Consider the following 8,642-nt stretch of genomic DNA (forward strand, 5'->3'; position numbering starts at 1 on the left):
ATTAAAGAGTATTTTAAAAGAGAGTGGGCCATAGTTCTACAGGTGGACGCCATTTCATGATCCAGAACTTCATCTGTCGGGTACCGCGAATTTATTTATATATGTAATACCACGAACAGTGTTCCTTCCAAGATTTCAAGAGCTTTTGATTTCGCCCTGCAAAACTTTTTCATTTTCTTCTACTTAATATGGTAGGTGTCACACCAATTTTACAAAGTTTTTTCTAAAGTTATATTTTGCGTCAATAAACCAATCCAATTACCATTTTTCATCTCTTTTTTCATATTTGGTATAGAATTATGGCATTTTTTTCATTTTTCGTAATTTTCGATATCGAAAAAGTGGGCGTGGTCATAGTCGGATTTCAGTCATTTTTTATACCAAGATAAAGTGAGTTCAGATAAGTACGTGAACTAAGTTTAGTAAAGATATGTCGATTTTTGCTCAAGTTATCGTGTTAACGGCCGAGCGGAAGGACAGACGGTCGACTGTGTATAAAAGCTTGGCATGGCTTCATCCGATTTCGCCCATTTTCACAGAAAACAGTTCCCGTCATAGAGTCTATGCCTGTACCAAATTTCAAAAGGATTGGTAAATTTTTGTTCGATTTATGGCATTAAAAGTATTCTAGACGAATTAAATGAAAAAGGGCGGAGCCACGCCCATTTTGAAATTTTCTTTTAGTTTTGTGTTTTGTTGCACCATATCATTACTAGAGTTGAATGTTGACATAATTTACTTATATGATGTAAAGATATTAAACTTTTTGTTAAAATTTGACTTTTAAAAAAAATTTTTTTTTAAGTGGGCGTGTTCGTAATTCAAATTTGCCAATTTTTTCTTAGCACACATATAGTAATAGGAGTAAATTTCCTGCCAAATTTCATCATGATATCTTCAACGACTGCCAAAGTACAGATTGCAAAACTTTGAAATTACCTTCTTTTAAAAGTGGGCGGTGCCACGCCTATTGTCCAAAATTTTACTAATTTTCTATTCTGTGTCATAAGGTCAACCCACGTACTAAGTTTCATCGCTTTATCCGTCTTTGGTAATGAATTATCGCAATTTTTCGGTTTTTCGAAATTTTCGATATCGAAAAAGTGGGCGTGTTTATGGTCCGATTTCATTCATTTTAAATAGCGATCTGAGATGGGTGCCCAGGAACCTACATACCAAATTTTATCAAGATACCACAAAATTTACTCAAGTTATCGTGTTTACGGACGGACGGGCGAATGGACGGACATGGCTAAATGAATTCCTTTTTTCGCCCAGATCATCTATATCTATCCCGATTAGTTTATGCCGTTACGGATTACCGTTATGCGAAAAAAGTTAATATACTCTGTGATCTCTGCTCAGCTGAATATAAAAACAGCTGACTTTGATAGCTTCGCAAAAACCAACGGTGCCATAATTATTGAATGGGTATTGCGTTCACGTACTGTTGTTAATGCGCTATTAAGATCCTCTTTTAAAAATTTGTGAAACGACATGCCGAAGTTCACAAATACAACTGTATCTATTGTTTTCTTGTAAAAAAATCTACCAACTGCTACTACTATTTTCATTTTTGTGCGATAGTTCTGGATTTATTTCGTGTTAACATCGAAAACAATATAACCCAGAAATTCAACTTCGCAGCAAGTTCTACTTTTTAAGCTGAATAGGTAATAGGAAGTAAGTAAGTCTCTTATCTCTTATCTGACGAAATTAGGTTGGCCTTTGGAATGTTCGAGGGAAAAATTCTTCATAAGACGAACGATCATATTCGTGTATCCAAAAAAAAAACTATATTGTAACGAATTTGCTGCAAATCCTTTTATTTGCAACCCTCTGCTAAGTTCGTATCGCTAAACTGTTGAATAAATAACTCCAATATTGAATAATGGAAAAATGGCCTTTATTAAAGTACTTCACAATAACACTTATACTTTGCTACTCGCTGGCTTAATAACCAAACTGATTGATAACTCAAATGAAACTCTACTATTGGCCGCCAGATCGCGTGCTTAATCAAACTGATTGATAGCTCAACTCAAACTGAATTACTTCTTACTCGCCTGCCCCGCTTTTATAGTTTACGCTGCATACTTCTAGGCTCTTCGATTTCCAGAATTTACTAGTTAGTTTCGGCTACAAAATCGCCAGCCACAACTACGTGCACAAATTATTGCTCTCTCTTGTGACAACTCAGATAAGATATATGCATGAATTTGTGCATTGCCGCTCCGCTGCTCGTATACGTACATATGTGTAGACGCAATTATTTATTCGTTTATGTAGATACATAATGCTTGAATTATTGATGTGAATGTTTGTAGTTTACAGTCTCTCGCGCATACATAGGCGTATAAGTAAATGCATCTGTGTGTGACATCTTTCGGCTGCCTTATATATGTGTATACATGATTTGATTATTGACGTAAATACTGCTTATCGTGGCCGTAGCATCGCCTTAGTGATGGTATAACTTAGCGATGCTAATATCCGTGACACTGCCCTCCACCTAAGTCTGATCGTCCCGGTCAGACAAATCTCTCGATCTAAACGTTGCCAGCCTTTCCAAATGAACCACTTTCATTTTGGTTCGTGGTTTACCGATGGTTTGTATGCGGTACACTACATCGTTGATCCGTTTTACAACTTTGTATGGGCCTTCCCAATTACACTGCAATTTCGGGGGCAAACCTTTTTTTCGTTGCGGGTTGTATAACAGCACCAAATCTCCTTCCTGAAAACCTTCTGAATTAATTGCTTTATCATATCTGGCTTTCATCTTGTCACTCATAATCTTTGTTCGTTGCCTTATCAGATCATGTATTTCTCTTAGCTCTTCTTCCAAATCACTAGTGGATTTCCTGACATTTCTCTCCGCATTGGGATCTATCCCAAACTTCAAATCAGCTGGCAGTCTAAGGTCATTGCCAAAAATTACTTTTGCAGGAGTTTGGCCCGTTGTCTCATGCACTGCTGATCGGTAAGCCATCAAGAATAATGGTATGCGGGTATAGAAAACAATAATTTTCTATTTAATTTTGATTAATATATTTAAAACTTTATTTTTTTAAAAGATATTTTTGATGACTTAAAATATTTTCATTTTTTGATAATAAAAAATAAATAATCTAATAATAAGAAATTTAAAATATAACAAGTATATTTGTTACAAGTAGATAACTCTACATATACTCCCCCTCCAGTGAAACGAAAAATTTATTAAACGGTTTTATTTTTTTAATGTTAATTTACAGTGTATATTGATTACTGTAAGAATTTTTTGTTGTAGTTTGAATGTTTGAATTTTGTGTTGTAAATATATTGTGTTTATGTAATTGTGTTAAGTTTACGTTGGTATTGATGTAAGTACTCAATCTTTTGATGATTCGATGTACTTAATAGTTTATTTTAATTTTTTAATTTTTGGTAGGTGTTGTTATTATTTATATATTTATGTATATTAATATTTTGTTGTGTTATTGTTATGTTGTTGAGGCTTAAAATATCTTAATAGTTGTTTGTGAAATATTGTCAATTATAATGATGCGTTTGAAGAACGTAGAATGAGGTTGAATGATAGTAGATGGCAACTTTGTGTGCACAATCACTCAAAACTTAAGAACTTGTATTATGCAGAATATATGTTCAATTTATAATTGTACACTGCATAATGTATGTCCAAGTTGTTGATAAGGAATGAAAAGTTGGATATTTTATTCGTTCATGGGTGATATGAATTTATCATTAATTGACTCATGTTAATAGGTAGATTGTTGCGTTTTTAACATGATTTACATTTCAATGTGAAATATTGGTATTTAGGAAAATATTTCGTTAAAATCTATTTTAAAAAATCTTTATAGATTTCTTAAAATTGTAGAAATTTGCTTGATTTTTAAAAATCATAGTTTCTTCTTTTTTTGTAGAGTATTGTGTTACTTTCGAATTGAAAATGAACTTATTTGTATTGCGGAGTATGTATGTCTGTTGTTGTAAAATATCTTATATGTGTAGATGATAAATATTCTTGAATATAAACTGGAGAGGAAGTGTACATAATTCAAATGTAATTAATTAAACTATAATTTAGAAAAATTAATTACATTTTTGTATATATTTAATAATTTTATCATTCATTTGTATTAAAATATAAATTTAGTATTTTGTTTGTAAATTGGTTCAACGAAAGATTTAGACAACGAACTTTTATTGAAAAAATACGTACTATTTAAAAAAAAAAGGAAATTTTGAACAAAATAGCTTACCAAAAGTTGAGGGTAGGTAGATGCTGGCGTTAAAACATAAATTGAAATTGGGTTTGAATGCTTCTATTTTGAATAGAAGAAAATGTTGTTCCAAAATAATCCTCAAGTATATTTTGACGGTCTTTGATTACATATAGTAATTTTCTCCATGCTGTTTCAAGATCAGAAGTTGGATACGTTGTAGTTGTAATATGTTCGGCTGATATTTCGACTCGCATAAGAATAACAATGGGACTCAAAATGGTAGGCATTAGTATTGCAAATAGAAATTGTCTACGTTTATTCCAATGTTTTCAATAATCCACCCATACCCATCCATTTGAATCGCACCCAATGATAATTCGTTGGAACTATGTCTTCATCACTGCTATTGGATGTCATTTCCATATTGAAAAATTTATTTTATTTTAATTATGATTAAAATTATGGCACAAACACAATGTTCTTAGTAGTATTTTATCTTGTTAATTTGGATTTTTGTTTGTAATAGATTGATTGTACAAATCAAATAATTGTAAATTTCACAAAATTTAATTTAGTTTTTAGTATTAGCACTTTTTTATTTAAATTTTATTGGTTCTTCTAGTTGTATGAAAACGCATTGAATAAAATTTTAAAATTTCTATGAAAGTAATATTAAAAAGTCTTCAATGATGTGATGATTCGAGGCAAGATCGTGTGCACATTTGCTGAAACCAGAGATAGTCTGCAATTTGTTCAGGCAGCTAACACAAATTTTCGTTGGTAGCACGTCACTTAGCTACACTTCTATTTGCGGTATTGCATTGGTCAGTAGCTTTACGATACGTAAAGCACCACATTCAGCAATTGTATAAAATATAGACTTAGATAAATTTAGGTCCGTTGGTAGGATCGCCATTATAGAAAACAATAATTTTCTATTTAATTTTGATTAATATATTTTAAACTTTATTTTTTTAAAAGATATTTTTGATGACTTAAAATATTTTCATTTTTTGATAATAAAAAATAAATAATCTAATAATAAGAAATTTAAAATATAACAAGTATATTTGTTACAAGTAAATAACTCTACAGCGGGTATCCCATTCTTTATGGTACTTGTCTACTACTTTCCTTAAGTGCTCCTCCAATGTTATATGGAATCGTTCTACCATACCATCGGATTGAGGATGCAGTGCAGTTGTCCGTGTTTTTCGAATGCCCAATGACTTACACATTTCCTGGAACACAGCTGATTCGAAATTCCTGCCTTGGTCAGAATGTAACTCCATTGGTACACCATACCTTGCAACCCAATTGTTTATAAACACTTCTGCTATCGTTTCCGCTTCTTGATTTGGGATTGGGTATGCCTCTGGCCATTTGCTGAAATAATCCATAACTACCAGTACATATTTGTTTCCGCCGTTGCTAGTAGGAAATGGACCGGCGACATCCATAGCGATCCTTTCAAATGGCGTACCTGAGTTATATTGTTTCATCTGGCCATGACTTCGTGTTCTGGGCCCTTTCGCTCTGCTGCAAACCTCGCAGTTCGCAATCCACTCAGTGACCGACTGACGGCAACCAACCCAATAGAATCTCTGTTTAATCTTCTCGAGCGTCTTCGTGATTCCAAGATGACCTCCGCTTGGACCATTATGCAGCTCGCTGAGCACATCAGGAATCCTCTTTCTGGGAACAACTATCAGTTTATTCTTGTATTTACCATCCTCACTCTCCCATACTCGATGAAGGCAACCGGATATCAATTCTAAACTGTTCCACTGTGCCCAATATGACTTCGCAATGGGACTCTCTGCTGACATCTCTTCTCTGTTTGGTCTTTCATTTCGTTCGAGCCCTTGCATAACACGTGACAGATCTGCATCTTCTAGCTGGCACTTTCTTAGCTCTTCCTTGTCCCATTCATCTGTACATGTTATAGTCATTAGCCGGACATCTATAATGTCTTCTTTAGCCTCGGCTTTTGAACAGTGCTTGCATTCCAAACTACATGGCCTTCGTGACATTGCATCGGCATTTCCATGGGTACTACCTTTTCGATGCTCAATGGAAAAGTCATAGCTTTGTAGTCGCTCGATCCACCGTGCCAATTGTCCTTCCGGATTACGGAACTGCAGTAGCCATTTTAAAGCTGCGTGATCTGTCCTGACACGGAATCGCTGACCGTAGAGGTATTTGTGAAAATGTTTAATGCACTCTACCAATGCCAACAGCTCTCTCCGCGTAACGCAGTAGTTCCTCTCTGGTTTTCCAATCGAACGGCTGTAATATGCAACTACCTTCTCCTCTCCATCGACCAGTTGTGATAAAACGCCTCCTATAGCATATCCACTCGCATCTGTATCTATAATAAATGTTGCTCCTGGAATCGGATATGCTAACATTGGGGTAGTGCCCAAACGCTCCTTCAATGTTTGGAAAGCCACTTATTGCTCCTTCTTCCATTCAAAAGCTTTATTTTTTCTTGTAAGCTCATGGAGGCTATGGGCTACGCTGGAAAAATTTTGTACAAATCGGCGGTAATATGTGCACAGCCCAAGGAAACTTCTTAATTCATGTAGGTTCTGTGGTCTTGGCCAATCCTTTACAACCTCTATATTTTCGTTCGCAGTGCAGATGCCCTCTGTCGTTATCGTGTGACCCAAATAATTTACTTCCTTTTTAAACAGCCCACACTTTTTGGGACTTAACTTCAGACCAGCGCCAGCTATTCTTTGGAAAACTTCCTCCAAGTTCTTAAGATGTTCATCGAAATTCTTGTCCAATACGATGATGTCGTCCAGGTACACCAAGCATGTTTTCCAATGTAGTACTTTCAATACCTGATCCATGAGTCTCTCGAAAGTAGTTGGTGCATTACATAGTCCAAAGGGCATTACTGTAAATTGCCAAAGACCATCTCCGACGCTGAAGGCTGTTTTCTCTTTGTCTTCCTCCTTCACCTCCACTTGCCAGTAGCCGCTTTTCAAGTCCAGTGTGGAAAACCATTTCGTACCAGAGAGCGAGTCCAGAGTGTCGTCAATTCTTGGCAATGGGTAGCTATCCTTTTTCGTAACGTCTTTCAACTTCCGGTAGTCCACGCAAAACCTCATTTTTCCATTCTTCTTCTTTACAAGTACTACCGGTGAGCTCCAGGGACTAGCCGATGGTTCGATGACGCCGCTGTCGCTCATTTCTTGTATAATTTGACTCACAACTTCCCGCTTCGCCAGTGGAGCACTACGTGGAGCTTGACGGATCGGCCTCGCATCTCCAGTGTCAATTTGATGTTTCACAACGTTGGTGCGGCCTGGTTTAGAACCATCCTGGTCAAATATGTTCGCGTACTTTAGGAGCAGTTGTTTTGCCTTACTCTGATATGCTTCCTCTAGCCCCTGCGTCCATGCCGTGATGTCATTTGAAAGATTAGTATTACTAGCTGAAACGTGTTCCTGGAGCTGTTCACAGTTAATAACTACTTCAGCCTCTTGGCATCTTCCCAAAATAGCTCTTCTGGTCAGTTTGAGTGGTGACTTGAACTCATTGAATACTCTTACCGGAATACGTCCATCTTGTTTTGTCATAGCCAGAGTTTTTCCTACAAGTATGTTCAGTGCTGATTTGTTTGCTGCTTCGACAACCCACAATTTGTTTGTCCCACAATCTCCATCAACCTTTGCCCAGATGACTGCTTCGGATTTTGGTGGTATTCGCTGACTCTCTTCCACCAGCACTCGTTTACTGCTGTAGCCTCTCTCGTAGCCGAAATTAAGTGGTACATCCATGTTCTTATATCGCATCGTCTTGCTTTGCATGTCAATCTTGATGCCCTGGTCGATTAAGAAGTCCACTCCAATCATGATTTCATCAACAATCTCTGCCACTATAAAATTGTGTACTACCGTGACGTTCCCAATTGCGACTTCACATGATACTTCTGCTAGAATCGTGCTGTCTTCCCCAGTGGCTGTACGCAATCTTGCTCCATGCAATGGTCTTATCTTCTTGTTGACTAAATCCGCTCGAATGATGGAATGAGATGCACCCGTATCTACAGTCCGTAAACGTTCCTTTCCATCCACATGTCCTCCGACAGTAAGATTGTTTGACCTTCTTCCAATTTGTGAGATAGAGATTATGGGGCATTCAATTGAGGGAGCCAGCTGTCGCCCTTTGCGGCTGACTCGCTTTAGTTTAACGATTGAGTGGACTTGGAGATTTGCTCATCTCCTTCAGCTCTGCGTTTACGGCCACCCACATTGTTGGAGCTATTGGAACCGGTGCTGCAATGTCGTGCAATATGACCTGGGTTGCCGCACTTGAAACATTTAATCACTCCGGCATTTTTCTGTTGTGATCCCTTCAGTGCTTCCAAAATTGTGTCAACCCAATCTGGTCTTTCCA

Source organism: Eurosta solidaginis, chromosome 1 (assembly GCF_040869045.1).
Source record: "Eurosta solidaginis isolate ZX-2024a chromosome 1, ASM4086904v1, whole genome shotgun sequence".
NCBI lineage: Eukaryota > Metazoa > Arthropoda > Insecta > Diptera > Tephritidae > Eurosta > Eurosta solidaginis.